Source organism: Budorcas taxicolor, chromosome Y (assembly GCF_023091745.1).
Source record: "Budorcas taxicolor isolate Tak-1 chromosome Y, Takin1.1, whole genome shotgun sequence".
In the NCBI taxonomy this organism is placed as follows: Eukaryota; Metazoa; Chordata; class Mammalia; order Artiodactyla; family Bovidae; genus Budorcas; species Budorcas taxicolor.
The window spans coordinates 4,561,299-4,580,274 of NC_068936.1; the positions used below are offsets into that span (position 1 = coordinate 4,561,299).

The following is an 18,976-nucleotide window of genomic DNA, read 5'->3' on the forward strand; positions in this document are numbered from 1 at the left end:
TCGGCCACACAGGCTTGGACAAATGGGCAGGCAGGGATGTGTTCTCACATGAAGAACAGAACCGCTTTGAAAGGGCCTCGATAAAGTAAATGGCAGAGGTGCATGTCTCCAACACAGATGAGTCATGGAACTTAACCTGGAGCTGTCCTTAGCATCTCCCTGGCAGGTATTCGAACAAGGTTCAGGGAGTACCCTCATGCCAGCAGAGCATGCTCCATTTCTCCCTCTGTGAAAACTGTAGCCAAGCCGCCTCAGGCCTGTGGACCATTCACATCTGTCCAGAGAGTGAGGGAGGGTCGCCAGTCCCCTTCTGTAGTTCAGCAGTAACCGGCAGCTGTTGCCTTTCAAGTTTGAAAAAGCACTCTCTGAATGTGTGCACTAAAACAGTCTGATGTCCCATTGGTGCAACTCACTTAGGAGAAGGACCTGACTTTATGTCAAGGAAAAGTGTATATTCTGAACGCTGGTGTCCAGAAAGTGGCAGATGGCAACAACTCCACTTAGACATACGAGACACACAGACACCATCCCCTGGTACACATACGGAAATATTGCCCAGAACAGTGCTATGCCAGAAGTCGAGATAAACAGACTCCGAGCAAGCTCTGTAACCTATGGTTCTATTGTTCCTGAACAGTGGAGGTCAACTGTAGCAAACGGTGGGTATTTTCCCTACTCCCCTAGTATCTGGACAGCAACAGGCTCTCTGTCCAATGGAGAAAATTATCCAGCCACTTGGCGCCCCTGCATGTCCTTTGGATACTCAGGGAGAGATCACAGTTACTGACAGTTCTGGGGGACACAGGAGTGTACTTTTTGGATTCTGGAGCAGGAAAATGTTGCAGTAATTTCCAGAGCCAGGTCAATGACAGAACCTGAGGTAGCTGCAGATGCAAAACCCGTTATCTACCTGAAGCAGAATCTGGCTACTTGGGGGTGCTGGAGCCCAGGAACCTGGTAAGATGCCCTCTGGTCTAGGGTCATTTCCATAAGAGTGCTGCCCACTACCCTCTTGGCCATTGGTCTAGATTTGGGCCTGCAGCATGTGCGTGGCTCACAGCCTAGGGCCTCGCCTGTTCAGCTTATATCTCCCAGGGCCCATTCACCCTGTCACGGGCTGTCTGGCACCCCTTCCTTCAGCCTCTGGTGACCCCAAACACACCAGCCCCCACCTCCCGACCATCTCCCTCACTACCCAACCCCAAAGAGCTAGTGGTCCCACAGGTTTACCGCAGCCTGGGATGCCATTAAGCAGCAGTTGCTGTGCTATTATGTCGAATCCTTTCACATATGCCCCAGCTCGGGGTCATGGCCAGGGCCAAGAGGAGCATGAGAGGTGGTCAGAGGAAGGCAGGAGTCCCGGGTCCCTGGCCTTCTTAGTTGTGAGCCCGGGTGCTCAGGGAGCAGGGGCCCCGCGGCCTGTCGTGCTGATGCTGTGTGCAGCTGGAACTTTGCAGCCACCAGTTTTCATGCCAGGCATAGAGGCAACCCTCTTCAGGATGGAGGCAGTGGAGGATGGCGAGGCCCTGGTGGACGGAGACGTGGCAGGGATGGGGCAGGAGTTCCAGCTGCTGGCAGAAGACATCATGAACGAGATGGAGGTTATGGTGGATGAGGAGCAGAAACAGTGGCCCTCCCAGGAGCCTGAGCAGAAGACGGTGGAGGAGCAGGGCCCAGAACGACCCAGAGGCCCGAGTAAGCATCGAGCTAAATGCCCTGCAAGCACTGGAGGCCCTGCAGGTTGAACTGAGCTGTGAGTAAGAGAAAAACCACAGGGCCTATGTTCAGTTCAAGTGCAAGAACCATCAGAGGAGAAGCTTCACTTGGCTCAGAGGAGCACCATCATCCGGGGCATCAGTGTATTCCGAGCGAAGGCTGTATCCTTTCTGCTGCTCTTTGGAGTCCCCTGCTCAGGAGGAGGAGGAGGAGGAGGAGGAGGAGGGGCAGGAGCAGGAGGAGGGGTGGGGTGGGGGCACAGGAAATGCGCTGGAGGTCCCTGAAGGAAATGTAGCCCTGGACAATTGTCAGGCTACAAAGGCACACCAGAGTAGAGTCTGGGCAGGGCTACACCTGTAAGTGTCACAGCCATGACTGTGAGTGTCTCCTTCAGGCCTGCATCTGAGGAGGAGCAGCTCCGAGGCCTCTAAGTCAAGAATGACCAGAGACAGTACATCAGAGCAGCCTCAGCAGACAGTTATTGTTTTAAATGTGGATGATCCCAGAAATAGCTGAGACATGGGTGTCACACACACAAACACACACACGTGTACACAGACACACACACATCAACCACTTTGCTTTCAGACACGGTTTGGCCCAAAGCCTGCAAATCTGACCATGTAAGCCGTGACATGCATACACAGCATACAAAAGGTCTGGAGTAGAACAGTAGAGGTAAGAAACATCCCCTCCTTGGGGAATGCAGACCACCTTAGATGCAGAACACCACAAGCAACCCAGAGCCATGAGAGTGTCTGATGATATCACAGGGCCTGAGGACATCAGTGTTGGTCGGGCAAGGGGAAGTGCCCAGCATCCTTGCAGATGCCTGTTCCAGTGTCCTTCTTCCACCCCAGCCTAGGGCTGATACTACTGGCTCTTCTTTGCCCAGCATGTGGCCTGAATGGCTCCTTGACCTAAAACAGATTATGAACCACCCTCAAGTTTCCATCATGAAAAGCAACCAAGATAAAGACTGTAGCTGGCCCGGACAGTAGCCTGGATTTTGACAGGCCCGCCTGGTTCGTGGACTGGCTGAGCTGTTCCCAATACCCAGGTTTGAGGGAGGAATAAGGGATGTTTCCAAGTGATGTATAAGAGCAAGGATCTTACATTTCTGGGTGACATACAGAGGGTATGAATAGCCTCTGTTTCCACTGTTTCCCCATCTATTTGCCATGAAGTGATGGGTCAGGATGCCATGATCTTAGTTTTCTGAATGTTGAGCTTTAAGCCGACTATTTCACTCTCCTCATTCACTTTCATTAAGAGGATCTTTAATTTTTCTTCACTTTCTGCCATAAGGGTGGTGTCATCTGCATATCTGAGGTTATTGACATTTACCCCATCAGTCTTGATTCCAGCTTGTGCTTCATCCAGCCCAGTATTTCTCATGATATAAACTGCATAGAAGTTGAATATGCCTGTTGACAATAGACAGGCTTGACGTACTACTTTTCCTATTTGGAACCAGTCTATTGTTCAATTTCCTGTTCTAACAGTTGCTTCCTGACCTGCATACAGATTTCTCAAGAGGCAGGTCAAGTGGTCTGGTAATCCCATCTCTTTGTTAATTTTCCACAGTTTATTGTGATTTTCTGGGCTCCAAAGTCACTGCAGATGGTGACTGTAGCCATGAAATTAAATGACGCTTACTCCTTGGAAGAAAAATTATGACCAACCGAGATAGCATATACAAAAGCAGAGACATTACTTTGCTAACAAAGGTCCATTTAGTAAAGGCTATGGTTTTTCCAGTGGTCACGTATGGATGCGAGAGTTGGATTGTGAAGAAAGCTGAGCGCCGAAGAATTGATGGGTTTGAACTGTGGTGTTGGAGAAGACTCTTGAGAGTCCCTTGGACTGCAAGGAGATCCAATCAGTCTATTCTGAAGGAGATCAGCCCTGGGAATTCTTTGGAAGGAATGATGTTAAAGCTGAAACTCCAGTACTTTGGCCACCTCATGTGAAGAGTTGACTCACTGGAAAAGACTCTGATGCTGGGGAGGATTGGGAGCAGGGAGGAAAGGGGATGACAGAGGATGAGATGGCTGGATGGCATCATGGACTCGATGGACGTTAGTCTGAGTGAACTCCAGCATATGGTGATGGACAGGGAGGCCTGGGGTGCTGCGATTCATGGGGTTACAAAGAGTTGGACATGACTGGGTGACTGAACTGAACCGATTGTGATCCACACAGTCAAAGGCTTTGCCACAGTCAATAAAGCAGAGATAGATTGTTTTTTCTTTTTTTTCTGGGACTTTCTTACTTTTTTGATGATCCTTCAGATGTTGGCAACTTGATCTCTGGTTTCTCTGAGTTTTGAAAACTAGCATGAACATCTGGAAGTCATGGTTGATGTATTACTGAAGCCTGGCTTGCAGAATTTTAAGCATTACTTTCCTAGTGTGTGAGATGAATGCAATTGTATGGTAGTTTGAGAGTTTCTGCCATTGCCTTTCCTTTGGGATTGGAATGAAAACTGACCTTTTCCAGTCCCCTGGCCACTGCTGAGTTTTCCAACTTTTCTGGCATATTGAGTGCAGCACTTTCATAGCATCATCTTTTAGGATTTGAAATAGCTTAATGGGAATTCCATCACCTCCACTAGCTTTGTTCGTAGTGATGTTTCCTAAGGCCCATCTCATTCCAGGATGTCTGCCTCTCGGTGAGTCAACATTCTATCGTGATTACCTGAGTCATGAAGATCTTTTTTTGTACAGTTCTTCTGTGTATTCTTGCCTCCTCTTAACATCTGCTTCTCTTAGGTCCATATGATCTCTATCCTTTATTGTTCACATCTTTGCATGAAATGTTCCCTTGGTATCTCTAATATTCTTGAATAGATCTTTAGTCTTTTCCATTCTATTGTTTTCCTCTATTTCTTTGCACTCATCCCTGAGGGAGTCTTTCTTTTCTCTCGTTGCTATTCTTTGGAACTCTGAATTCAGATGTTAATATCTGTCATTTTCCCCTTTGTTTTCTAATTTCCTTCCTTCCACCGTTTTGTAAGGCCTCCTCAGACAGCAGTTTTGCTTTTTCCCATTTCTTTTTCATGCGGATGGTCTTGATTACTGTCTCTTGTACAATGTCACAAAACCCCATAGTTCATCATGCACTGCGTCTATCCGATCTAGTCACTTAAATTTATTTCTCACTTCCACTGTATAATCATCAGGGATTTGATTTAGGTCGTACCTTAATGGTCAAGGAGCAGGCACCTTTTACTCATGGCTTCAGTGGCTATCACTTTGATGTTAGTCCTTAGTAAAAACTGAGTAATGTAGAGGATTTATATTAACTACCTGTTTCTTTCTCTTTATTCATTTAACGGCCTTTGTCATTTAAATCAAGAAGAATCATCTTATACTGGCTACTGCTTCTGTTGGTATTTTCTAGTGACAGAATCAGGTGGCCTCTTGAAAATTAAATATAATTGTTCTTAAACATTCGATGCTTTATCTTGAAACACGACTTTAAGAAAATTGGAATAAGCATGAACGTGTTCTCAAGCAAAATTTGTTAATGATCAACCTACATGAGGGAAAGGAGAGCCACGATTTGATGAATATTCAGAGTGAGAGGTTGCTAAGTCAGCCTTTAGGGTGCAATTTGAAATGAGTCACTTTGATGTTCAAAGGTAGAGCTTGCGCTCATGAAGTCTAAGACTGAATTTTTTTTCTCAAATTAGTGGATAACTTAAATATTCCCAGCAGCAGATAGCTTTTCATGATAATAACATTTGTGATTTTGAATTAACAGCTTCACTTTTGTTGATTTTTACTTACTGTAACAGTAAGGGCATAAATACATAAATGTAGCTGGAAGAGAATATATACAATGTCTGAGAGATTAAGAGTCCTCTCATTTTCATGGAGAAAATTAGTATATGTCACCTTGAGAAAGCTCTCATTTGTTATAATACTTGACCTTTTTTTCTTTTTTTTTTTTTTTTAATCGTGGTTTGGTCTAAGTTCAGTTCAGTTCAGTTCCGTCGCTCAGTCGTGTATGACTCTTTGCGACCCCATGAATCGCAGCACGCCAGGCCTCCCTGTTCATCACCATCTCCCGGAGTTCACTCAGACTCACGTCCATCGAGTCAGTGATGCCATCCAGCCATCTCATCCTCGGTCGGCCCCTTCTCCTCCTGACCCCAATCCCTCCCAAAATCAGAGTCTTTCCCAATGAGTCAACTCTTCTCATGTGGTGGCCAAAGTACTGGAGTTTCAGCTTTAACATCATTCCTTCCAAAGAAATCCCAGGGTTGATCTCCTTCAGAATGGGCTGGTTGGATCTCCTTGCAGTCCAAGGGACCCTCAAGAGTCTTCTCCAACACCAGAGTTCAAAAGCATCAATTCTTCAGCGCTCAGCCTTCTTCACAGTCCAACTCTCACATCCATACATGACCACAGGAAAAACCATAGCCTTGACTAGACGAACCTTAGCCGGCAAAGTAATGTTTCTGCTTTTAAATATGCTATCTAGGTTGATCATAACTTTTCTTCCAAGGAGTAAGCGTCTTTTAATTTCATGGCTGCAGTCACCATCTGCAGTGATTTTGGTGCCCCCCAAAATAAAGTCTGACACTGGATCCACTGTTTGGTCTAAAAGTAGCACTGAAACTGAAGTTAACTACCTAATAAAAAATGTTACATTTTAAGAAATATTGAACAGTATCTTACAATTTTTTTTTTCTTTTTTGTCCCTTCAGAAGAATATGCTCAGGTAACTAAGAAATGCATGATTGGAAACAATGTGTTTTGATCATGTGACAAGGATATGTCATATCCGAGAAAGCTTGAGACAAAAGCTCAGTGTGGAGATACATTTTACTTTAGTACAAAAGTTGCCTTCAAAAAGTTAACCTGTACTTCCAAGTGACTGACGTTGTAAATTCTTGAAGACTTCAAAAATAGTGATTTACGTGGCAATGAAAATGAATAAAATAAGAAAATCCTTCATAACATTCATAATAAGATTTATATTAAGAAAGAATGATTTGTGACATCAAGGCTGGACTTACGCCAGATATGTTTGCATTCGAGGAAACAGACAAATTCTGTGTACGAAACAAATGGCTTAGACACTTCACAAAAATATTAAGCCATGAAAGAAAGACAGAAAGAAGGAAAAAAAAAATCTGAAAATTATTTTTAAGATAAAGGAGTCTAATGGCTAATTAAATATAGTGTGTGCTCCTAGGTATGACTTTGATTCGTGAGAACACCTGTAGGAGGTGTTAGGCACATTTGAAACTGGAACATGATAGACTACCTTATTTAGTAATTTTGGCACATTTTTTTTTTTAATCATATTGTTTAAAAGTTCCCTCAACCCTAATATTTTGGATTAAAAGATAGTTTTTTTTTCTTGAGTCATTCTTTTCCAGTTAGTGATTCGGGGCCTGAATTGACATAGATTTGTAACAGTTCTGTTCAGTTGCTCAGTTGTGTCTGACTCTTTGCGACCCCATGGATCACAGCACACCAGGCCTCTCTGTTCATCACCATCTCCCGGAGTTCACTCAAACTCATGTTCATTGAGTCAGTGATGCCATCCAGCCATCTCATCCTCGGTCATCCCCTTCTCCTCCTGACCCCAATCCCCCCCAGCATCAGAGTCTTTTCCAATGAGTCCGGTCTTTGCATAAGGTGGCCAAAGTACTGGAGTTTCAGCTTCAGCATCATGCCTTCCAAAGAAATCCCAGGGCTGATCTCATTCAGAATGGACTGGTTGGATCTCCTTGCAGTGCAAGAGGCTTTCAAGAGTCTTCTCCAACACCACAGTTCAAACGCATCAGTTTTTCAGCACTCAGCTTTCTTCACAGTCCAACTCTCACATCCATACATGACCACTGGGAAAACCATAGCCTTGACTAAATGGACCTTTGTTGGCAAAGCTTTGTTGTCTCAGCTTTTCAATATGCTGTCTAGGTTGGTCATAACTTTTCTTCCAAGGAGTAAGTGTCTTTTAATTTCATGGCTGCAATCACCATCTGCAGTGATTTTGGAGCCCAGAAAAGTTAATTCTGACCCTGTTTCGACTGTTTCCCCATCTATTTCCCCGGAACTGATGGGACTGGATGCCATGATCTTCGTTTTCTGAATGTTGAGCTTTAAGCCAACTTTTTCACTCTCCTCTTTCACTTCCATCAATAGTCTTTTTAGTTCCTCTTCACTTTTTGCCATAAGATTTGTAACTAGGTGGGCATATTTGTGTAGATGACTTATTTTCATTTGTTTAAAATAACTAAAAATTCCCAGAGCGATTTGTGAACAAAATAATTTATGTGACAAAGAACTATGCTTTTGTAATTTTAAAAGCCTTTAGTTGAAATAAGATTATTGTATACTTTAACTAACTAGAAAATTTGACCCAAACTGTACTGCCTAAATTTAGTTTTTGCTTAATATGCTGTAACTATCTATAAGTAGTTGTCTCCTAGGCATGTGCACACACCCACATCATACACACGTACCTGCACATTGCTACACAAGACATACACACATACACACATACACTCATGTGTAGTTTCCCCCTAATTCTTAGCAGATACTTTTCACACACTGAGTGAATTGTATTTCTTGTATCACGTTAAGTATGGCTTTACATCAAAAACTATTGTTTGTTTGCATTTTAAATAGAATATACTGTGAGTTTTCTTTTATCGATTTGGATAAATACTTCAGATATAATTTTGGTTGGTCTTCGAGACTATCAGGTAAAAATTACACTTAAATTTATAATGTTCTTGAATTTAGGAATCATTAATATCAGTATTTCAATGATGCAACAAATGCATTTGACCTGTTCTAGCCAGTTATCATTCTCATCCTTCTGGCATTAAAATTTGTTATGATCCGCTTATGTTTAGGATGATAGGATTCTGGCTAACTGATGTTATATGTGTTCTGTGAGAAGACTGGTTGTTTCTTTTCTGATTTTAAATATAATATGCAGTAAATATTCTCTTATACATTTGGATAAATACTACAGCTCATCCTTCTGTCCTTTTTTATAGTCCAGGTGTATTCAAGGCTCTATGCTAGATTTTCAGGGATTATGCTGCAGGCTGACATTTTCAGTGTTGTGTACTAAAACGAAAATGTATCTTCATATTTTATCATATATATTTCACAGAGCTAGATCATTCATTTTCCTTTCTTTCTTTTTTCTTTTTTTTCTTTAATTTTTGATGACACTGCAGGATGTGGGATCTTAGATCCCTAGTCAGGGATTGAACCCAGAACACTCCTGTGAATGCCTTGAGTCCTAATCATTGGACCATCAGAGGACTCCCTGCAGTTTTGCTTTTTAAATATTTTTTCAAAATGACCTTTGCTGAAAGAATAGTAGCATATGATAGTGATTTTCATGAGTATTCTCACTCATCAAAAGAAAATATTTAGTAAGTTTATATTGGGTTCTCAGTAAGGTCTCAGATCCAAGTCTGAGAAACAACTGCTATAGATGATGCAATTAAATAAGGCAAAACCTCTATCTCCAAAAAAGGTGTTTTTTTTTTTTTTTTTTTGGTTTGTTTTTCTTTCTTTCTTTCTCTCTCTCTCTCTCTTTTTTTTTTTTGGCTTATAGGAGAAAATTAAGACATAGGCTAGGTGTTTTAAAGTGTAAGTTATAAATCAGAGAAGAATAGTTACAGAACTACTTGATAGTTGCCCACTATGATCTCAATGTTTGGAATATGACTTGTGAGACAGAAATCCTTTTGATTTCTGTGTCAAAGACATTGCTTGTGTTTCATTAAATTTTGAGTGAAATAATGGCTGTCTCTCTCTATTCAATTATCAGGTCATGTTTTCTGTAAATACTTATGACTTTCTTATTTGTAAAATTTCAGTCTTCTATTTCCTTGTTGATTTTTTGGTGTGATTGTTCTACTAATGACTTAAAGAGACAGTTTGAAGTCAGCCGCTCCACTCTTCATCCCCACTGGTTTTCTCTTAAATAATCTGTATGTCTTGATTCTCTAGTGAAATATTCTTGGCAATTAAAAAAAAAATTATACACATTGTTTCTTGTATCGTTATCTATCTATCGTTTTTACCTGTTGTAAAGTCTCTGTTAAGTCCAGCTTCTAGGCTTTCTGAGCTTTGCTTTGACTACTTATTTCCTTATATGTGATCAGACACCTACTCCTATTTCTTTGTGTGCTTGTGTTTTTGTTGTTGTTGCTGTTTTTATTGTTGTTGAAAACTAGAAAATGCAGATATAAAATGCTGGTTTGTCCACACTCCCCTACCATACGGACAGTAACAGGCTGTTTGTTACATGGAGGAAACCATCCAGTCACTTTGCACCCCTGTGTATTCTTTCAGTGCTCAGGGAGAGCTCCCAGGGATTGAAGGTAACATGCGACACAAGAGTGTGCTTGGGTTGTGGAGTGGGAACACGTGGATCAAATTTCCAGAGGCCAATTCAATGACAGCGCCTGGGATAGCCCCAGATGCAAGCCCCGCAAATTCCATGTAGCAGAGCCAGGACACATGGGGGCGCTGGAGCCCAGAAACCCCGAAAGATGCCCACTGGTCTAGGGGCGTGTCCACAAGGGTGCCCCCAACTGCTCTCTCTGCCATTGGTCTAGATTTGGCCCAGCAGACAAAGCATGGCTTACAGCCTAGGGATCCCGAGGGTTAGGTTGATCTCCCAGGGCCCATGCACCTTGTCTTGGGCTATGCGGCACCACTTTGTGGACTGAGACAGGGCAGGGCCTGGATGGCGGTACTTGAGACAGCGTTCCGGTACTTGAGACAGCGTCCAAGGCAGGGGGAGCAGCAAATGTCCTGAGAAGGCCCGTCCTCTCTGCTCGGTACCCTTGGGAGAATGCGTCTGGGAACCCTGCACCTGCAGATACCAAAATCCATGGGTGCTCAAATCCCTTATATAAAATGATGTAGTCTTTGCATGTAACTTTAGGGGATGCTCCTGCATGCTTTCAATCATCTCCACATTCCTTATAATACCTAATACAATGTTGAAGCTGTGTAAATAGTTTCAAGTACAGTGTAAATTTTATATATATAGTTTTCAGCATGAGGCAGGTTGAAGTTTTGCTATTAGAACTTTCTGGAATTTTTTTAAAAAAGTATTTTTGATCCATGTATAGAGTCTAGTGCCTTCTGGACTCAGAGAGTGAACGGAGTGAGGGGCACTCCCAAGGGACAGCTGGGGGCTCTTTTGGACATTTTATGTTGCTCAGCATTTCTGAGTGAGACTTGAGATTTATAAGAAAAATTATGCCTACCAGCTCTCCTGTAGAGTTTAACAGGAGCACTGGGGCCACTATGGGGAGAAAAGGCAAAAGTGGGGGCTGGGGAAGGAAGTTTAAAACTGTCATGTACTTAATTGAGTTTGAGATGTTTCCTTATGTTTAAAATAACGGTGTGAATAGTTATCCCAATGTTTCAGCCAGTGATTAAATCTGGTAGTAATTTTGTCTTTTGAAAGAAATATAATCATCACCACTTATCCACAGAGAATAAGTTCCAAGACCCCCAGTGGACATCTGTAAACTCACATAGTATCAAATCCTATATACACAATGTTTTTTTCTATACAAACATACCTGTGATGCAGTTTATTTTATAAAAGTACAGTGAGAGACTGGCAACCAACTAATACTAACAGGAAAGTGAAAGTGAAGGTGCTCAGTCATGTTCAACTGTTTGCAAACCCATGGACTGAAGTTTACCATGCTCCTCTGTCCATGGGATTTCCCAGGCAAGAATTATATATTGAGTGCCGTTACCTTCTGCAGAGGATATTCCCAACCCAGGGACCGAGCCTGGGTCTCCCAAATTGTAGGCAAACACTTTACCATCTGAGCCACCAGGGAAGGTGTAATAATAACATAGAACAATAATAACAATATACCTTTATAAAACTTTTGTGAATGTAGTCTCTATGTAAAAACTATTACTGTAATAATTTAGTGATTTTTTTTTCACCCTAACTAAGCACTGTGGCCATAACTTTTGCAGTTTTTGAGTTTTGACAGCAAAACGCAAAACCAACCCAGATTTCTTTTCTCTTCTTCACATTCACTAAAGATCTTAGCAACCTCAGCATACAATTTTTTTCTCTTTTTATATCAAATTGAGAACTTCAATATTTTCACTTAAAGGCAGCGCTTGGATTGTGTCTGGCATATATAAATGGCCTGCATCACTCCACTTATGCTTTGGGGCCATTATTGAGTAAAATAAGGGTGACTTTGTCACAAGTCCTGTGACATCTCAACAGTCATTGTGGTAAACGAGTTACAAACGGGTGGGATGTGCAGGACTAAGGAACAATTCACATCTGGGCAGGAGGAGGCAGGATGGCGTGAGATTCCAATCACACTTCTCAGAATGACATTCAATTTAAAACGTGTGCATTATTTCTTTCTGGACTTTTCCATTTAATATTTTCAGTGAACAACTGAGGGTTAACTGAAACCACAGAGAGTGACACCTGAGATCAAAGAGGATGAGCTTTTCCTGTAGTGGAAAGCTTCACTAGAAGTAGGGGCCAGCTGAAGCCAAAAGTGATTGTAAAATTGCCCATCTCTTCCTGTGTGAGGAAAGCACCACCACAGCCGCAGAAAAAGACCAGAGGGTCCAAATTCAGGGATGAGAACGATGACTATGCTGAGGTCATCTTTGTTGGAGTGGAGCACGTCAATAAGGATGCTGAAACCCTCCTTGTCAGAGTTAGTTCAAGTCCAAAGCCAGTTATTTCTAACATTTTGAACAGAGTGACCAGGGACTCATCTTCAAGAAGAAAGAAAGGCCACGTGAGTCCAGATCCCTCCTGCAGGTTGTAACCTACAAATCTTAGGACCCCAGCTTCAGAGCCAGCAGCCGTCTCACCAGCTTCTCAGTCTGAATGTGGAGGAAGAGACAGTTCTATTATTTCTGAGCCTTCATCTAAACCTGATTATAAAATGAGCTCTCTGCAAGCCATGCTTCACAATTCAGAGTTGCTCTCTCCATGGCCTCATTTCTATCTGGAGCTGTTCTCTCATTAGGAGGCAAGGATAAAAGTCCTCTTAATTCAAAGCAATGTCTCACTTCAGATGTAAATGTTTACAGTGGGACTCTCAAAAGACCTAAACTCAGCAAAGGAATTCCAGAGGGACAAGCTTCCACCATGGCCAATCCAGGAATCTCTCCTACAAAGAATACGATTATGACCTGGGAAGATCTCCCAACCTCACCGAGCCATGTTTATGGTGAGGTTTCATTATCATGGAGTCATGCAAGTGACCAGGCATGCTTCAGTCTTATGGATCCAGACAGAATATGTAGTTTGGAAGGGCTAGAGAAAACAGACTTTTTGATTCTAGCAAGTCAGAGCAAGACTGTTGATCTCATGAGAGGATATCTGATCATGTTACTTGATGACTTTTACTATGGACAGCATACAAGAGATGGGCAACCATAACAGAAGACTCAGACAGCCTTTAAATGCCTCAGCTGCTTTAGAGTTCTAAAAAATGTTAAGTTTATGACCCACGTGAGGAACCATCTGGAGCTTGAGAAGCAGAAGGGTGACAACCGGGAAACCCACACTACCTGCCAGCACTGCCACCACCAATTTCACACCCCAATCCAGCTGCAGTGTCAGAGTGAAAGTGTCCATGCTTCCTGGGAACCCTCCACAGTCTGTAAAACCTGTGAATTCTCCTTCAAAACAGATCAAGTTATCTTACAGCACATGAAGGAGAGTCACAAATCTGGCAAAATGCCCTATGTGTGCCACGTTTGCAATTACAGATAGTCAGGTTTTGAAGTGTAGAGGTGCATTTTAGAACATGGCATGGAAACATGAACAATTTGCTTTGCCTGTTTTGCCTCAAAATTTTCAAACTGGCAACATCCTTCATAAATCAGACTTGGAAGCACTGGAACAAGAGGGTCTTTCCAGGTTCCAAGTGCCGGCTACAGTTTTTGAAGCTGAAGGAAAAGACAGAGCATCAAACCAAGAATCAGCAGTCATTCAAAAAGCCAGAGCAATTGCGAGGGTTGCCTCCTGAAACAGACGTCACAATCTGAACCTCAGTTCAGCTGGGACTGAGAAAGACAGCATCTATCATTGTGAGGAACACTGACTCACAAGTGCCACACAGAAAAACTACAAGGAAGATTGACTATGAGCACAAAATATTCCAGACGTGTTGCAGCAAGGGATCTGGCTAAACAGTATTTTCTACTCACCTCCAGAAATTCAAAAAAGTCCTATTGAGGTTCAGCCAGCTGTACATAAAGACCCTGCTTGGCATTTGTTGTTCAGTTGCTCAGTCGTGTCTGACTCCCTGTGACCCTATGAACTTCAATACGCCAGGCTTCCCTGTCCATCACGATCTCCTGAAGCTTGCTCAAACTCATTCAGTTGGGTTGCTGATTCCATCCATCTCATCCTGTCACTGTTTTTGTTCCTGCTTTCAATATTTCCCAGCATCAGGGTTTTTTCCAATGTGTTGACTCTTCCCATCAGGTGGCAAAGTATGGAGCTTCAGGTTCAGTTCTTCCACTGAATATTTAGGGTTGATGTCCCCTGAGATTGAGTGGTTGAATCTCTTTGCAGTTCAAGGGACACGCAAGAGTCTTCTCCATTCTCCAGTTCCACAGTTCAAAAAGATCAATTCTTCAGCACTCAGTCTTCTTTATGGTCTAGCTCTTTCATCTGTATCTGACTCCTGGGAAAACTAAAGCTGTGACTTTATAGACATTTATTGGCAAAATAATGTCTCTGTCTTTTAATATGTTGTCTAGGTTTCTCACAGCTTTTCTTCCAAGGAATGAGCATCTTTTAATTTCAAGACCTCAGTACAGTAACTGTCCACAGTTATTTTGGAGCCCAAGAAAACAAAGTATGGCTTTACTGTAACTGAAACTGTACTTGCTTCATCTCTCTGTCATCAAGTATGTGTGAAATAGCCATGGTCCTTCCTGGCCACTCTCTGCTCCCCAAACTAATCACTTCTCTGACCTCCTGCACCAGAGATTCGTTTTTCTTTTTTCAAACTTTAAATAAATAGAATCACACAATACAGTTTCTGTTCCCCTGGTCCTGGTTTTCTTTTAAATAAGTGAGATGCATTCTTATCGTATGTAGCTGTGGAACATTCTTTTTTTATTGCTGGGTAGAATTTTTTACTGTGCCTGAAATTTGAGACTCTTATTTTGCCTTTTTGAATAAGCCACCTATGAACCTGTGTATCTCTTTCATAGTAATTTATCAGGGATAACTCTATCTGTATGTCTAGATATGAGATTTGCTGATAATGGATGTGGTAATGGTTTAGTTGCTAAGTGGTATTTGACTTTTTCAACCCCATAGACTCTAGCCCACCAGACTCCTCTGTCCATGGGTTTTCCCAGGCAAGAATACCACAATGGGTTGGCATTTCCTTCTCCAGAGGATTTTCCTGACCCAAGGTTCAAACCTGAGTCTCTGGCATTGCAGGCAGATTTGTTACTGACTGAGCCATTATAATATGCAGGTACAGGCAAATGCTTTTTCAAAGTGATTGAAGCAACATGTATTACGACTAATACACATTGGCATTTTCATTTCTACCAAATACTTGGCATTGTCAGTCTGTTTCATCATGTAACTGAGTAGAACCCTGCAGGGCTTTCCCAGGGACAGACCATCCCCACCAAACCTACCAATGTACCCTGTCTCTCATTTGTGGAAAAACTACAGGTCCTAGACCTCCCTTGAAATTCAAAGAACAAGTTTAATTAGAAGTGAAAAACTGCAGAAACAATAAAAAAATTAAGCAAGACAAACAATAATGTGTTGTTGTGCAGTCGTGTGTACTCTTTGTGACCCCATGGATTGTAATACACCAGGCTTCTCTGTCCTTCACCATCTCTTGGAGCTTGCTCAAGCTCAAGTCCATTGAGTCTGTGATACCATCCAACCGTCTCATTCAGTGTCATCCCGTTCTCCTCCTGCCTTCAATCTTTTCTAGCATTAGGGTGTATTCTGAGTCATCTTTTCCCATAAGGTGGCCAAAGTATTGGAGCTTCACTTTCAGCATCAGTCCTTCCAGTGAATATTCAGAGTTGATTTCCTGTAGGACTTACTGGCTTGATCTCCCTAGATCCAAGAGACTCTCAAGAATCTTCTCCAACACCACAGTTCAAAAGCATAAATTCTTTGGTGTTCAGCCCTCCTTATGGTCCACCACTCACATCCATACATGACTAGTGAAAGAACTATATCTTTGACTACACAAACCTTTGTCGGCAAAGTAATGTCTCTTATATCCAATATGCCATCTAGGTTTGTCACAGCTTTTCTTCCAAGGAGCAAGTATCTTTTAATTTCATGGCTGCAGTCACCATCTGCAGTGATTTTGGAGCTCAAGAAAATAAAGTCTGTCACTGTTTCCATTGTTGCCTCATCTATTTGCCATGACGTGATGAGACCTTTGACTGTGTGGACCACAACAAACTCTAGAGAATTCTTAAAGAAATAAGAATACCAGACCACCTGACTTGCCTCTTGAGAAATCTGTATTCCGGTCAAGAAGCAACAGTTAGAACTGGACATGGAACAACAGACTGGTTCCAAATAGGGAAAGGAGTACATCAAGATTGTATATTGTCACCCTGATTATTTAACTCATATGCAGAGTACATCATGAAAAACTCTGGGCTGGATGAAGCACAATCTGGAATAAAGTTTGCTGGGAGAAATATCAACAATGTCAGATATGCAGAAGATACCACTCTAATAGTAGAAAATGAAGAGCCTCTTGATAGGGGTGAAAGAGGAGAATGAAAGGCTGACTTAAAACTCAACATTAAAAAAAAATGAAGATCGCCACATCTGGTCCCATCACTTCATGACAAACAAATGGAGAAAAAGTGAAAACAACAGCAGATTTTATTTTCTTGGGCTCCAAAAGCACTGTGGATGGTGAATGTAGCCACAAAATTAAAAGAATCTTGCTCTTTGGGAGAAAAACTACAAAAAACCTAGACAGCATTAAAAAGAAATAAATAAAAGCAGAGGCAGGCATCACTCTGCTGCCCAAAGTTCCTATAGTCAAAGCTATGGTGGCTCAGACAGTAAGAACTGCACTTGCAATGCAAGAGACCTGGGTTCGATCATGGGAAGGACATCCCTGTAGTCCAGTGGTAAGACTCTGTGCTCCCAAATTAGGGAGTCCAAGTTTATTCCCTGCTTGGGGTATTCGATCCAACATCAGCTCAGTTCAGTTCAGTTCAGTTCAGTCGCTCAGTCGTGTCCAACTCTCTGTGACCCCATGAATCGCAGCACACCAGGCCTTCCTGTCCATCACCAACTCCTGGAGTTCACTCAGACTCTCATCCATCGAATCGGTGATGCCATCCAGCCATCTCATCCTCTCATGTCCCCTTCTCCTCCTGCCCCCAATCCCTCCCAGCATCAAAGTCTCTTTTCCAATAAATTAACTCTTCGCATGAGGTGGCCAAAGTACTGGAGTTTCAGCTTTAGCATCATTCCTTCCAAAGAAATCCCAGGGCTAATCTCCTTCAGAATGGACTGGTGCAACTTAAAATACCACATGGGACAATTAAAAATCCTGCATCCCACATGCTAAAATGAAGACTGAAGAGCCCTTGTGCTGTAACTAAGACCAGGTATACTCAAGTAAATTTATACATATTTGATAGAAATAAAGAAAAATATATGAGAATTCCCTGTTGGTTCAGAGGATAGGACTTGAATGTTTTCACTGCCAATGGCCAGGGTTCCACACCTGGTTGTGGAACAAAGATCCCACAGATTCCATGGTATGGCCAAACAAAACCCCAGAAAGATCATTAAGGAGGAAACAATTCCCAACGTTGGAAAATGAAGCAATATAACTGCAAGCAGGCTGAGGACAGAGTAAGGATTGCCAGGAAACCAAAGTGCAAATGTGGTACCTCTGTAATTGACAAGCCTCTTTAATGTTGTGGTTTAGGCTTACTCCTTGGAAGAAAAGTTATGACCAACCTAGATAGTATATTAAAAAGCAGAGACATCTCTTTGCCGACTAAGGTCCGTCTAGTCAAGGCTTTGGTTTTTCCTGTGGTCATGTATGCATGTGAGAGTTGGACTGTGAAGAAGAGAGTGCCGAATAATTGATGCTTTTGAACTGTGGTGTTGGAGAAGAATCTTGAGAGTCCCTTGGACTGCAAGGAGATCCAACCAGTCTACTCTGAAGGAGATCAGCCCTGGGACTTCTTTGGAAGGAATGATGCTAAAGCTGAAACTCCAGTACTTTGGCTACCTCATGCAAAGAGTTGACTCATTGGAAAAGACTCTGATGCAGCGAGGGACTGGGGGTAGGAGGAGAAGGGGACGAGAGAGGATGAGATGGCTGAATGGTGTCGCTGACTCGATGGACGTGAGTCTGAGTGAACTCCGGGAGTTGATGATGGACAGGGAGGCCTGGCATGCTGCGATTCATGGGGTTGCAAAGAGTCGGACATGACTGAGCAACTGAATTGAACTGAACTGAGGCTCCTCCTGCTCCTGCTTCTGAACCTAAATAACTTGCAGCTCCTAAGAGAAATTGTTATGGATAAAATAAAATATTTGTACTGAATGATATTGACAATAGCAAATCTTTTGAGACAGAGCTAAAGCAGTTTCATGTATTAACATGCATTACGAATGAAAAAGAAGAAAGGTTGGCAAAACAATGATCCAAGTCAGTGCTATTCACGGAAGTTTCTGCAGCAATAGAAAATTTTTAAATAACTGTTACATGTATTCCCTAATAAGGATGATCAGCTTTTCACAGATATAAATGCATATTTTTCTCTTCTGTGAAGTGACCTATTTGTATCCTTTTTCTGATTTTTTTAGAAGGAGTGTTCATCTTGTAGGAATTGTTTTTATTGCCTTACTGTGAGGCTTAAAGCATCTTAGATCTTCAACCAGGAATAGAATCTCTGCCCCCTGCAGTGGAAGCACAAAGCTTTAACTACTAGATCACTAGGGAATTCTCAATGAAAATGTTTCCTATTTCCTTGTGTGATATGCTACTTTGGAAATGTTAAAATGTTGCTAGTGTGGCTGAGGTATTAATTCTTTGCATGTGCTCAGTAGCTTCAGTGCTGTCCAACTTTTTGTGACACCATGGACTATAGCTTGCCAGGCTCCTCTGTCCATGGGATTCTCCAGGCAATAATACTGGAGTGGGTTGCCATTTCCCTTTCCAAGGAATCTTTCTGACCCAGGGATTAAGTTGTGTCTTTCA

At 42.3% G+C, this 18,976-nt stretch overlaps 1 pseudogene; it reads left to right on the plus strand.

Moving 5' to 3' along the window:
* The first annotated feature begins 1,271 nt into the window (after positions 1–1,271).
* LOC128070929 (zinc finger protein 280A-like) lies at positions 1,272–13,922 on the plus strand (annotated as a pseudogene).
* Positions 13,923–18,976: the final 5,054 nt, after the last annotated feature.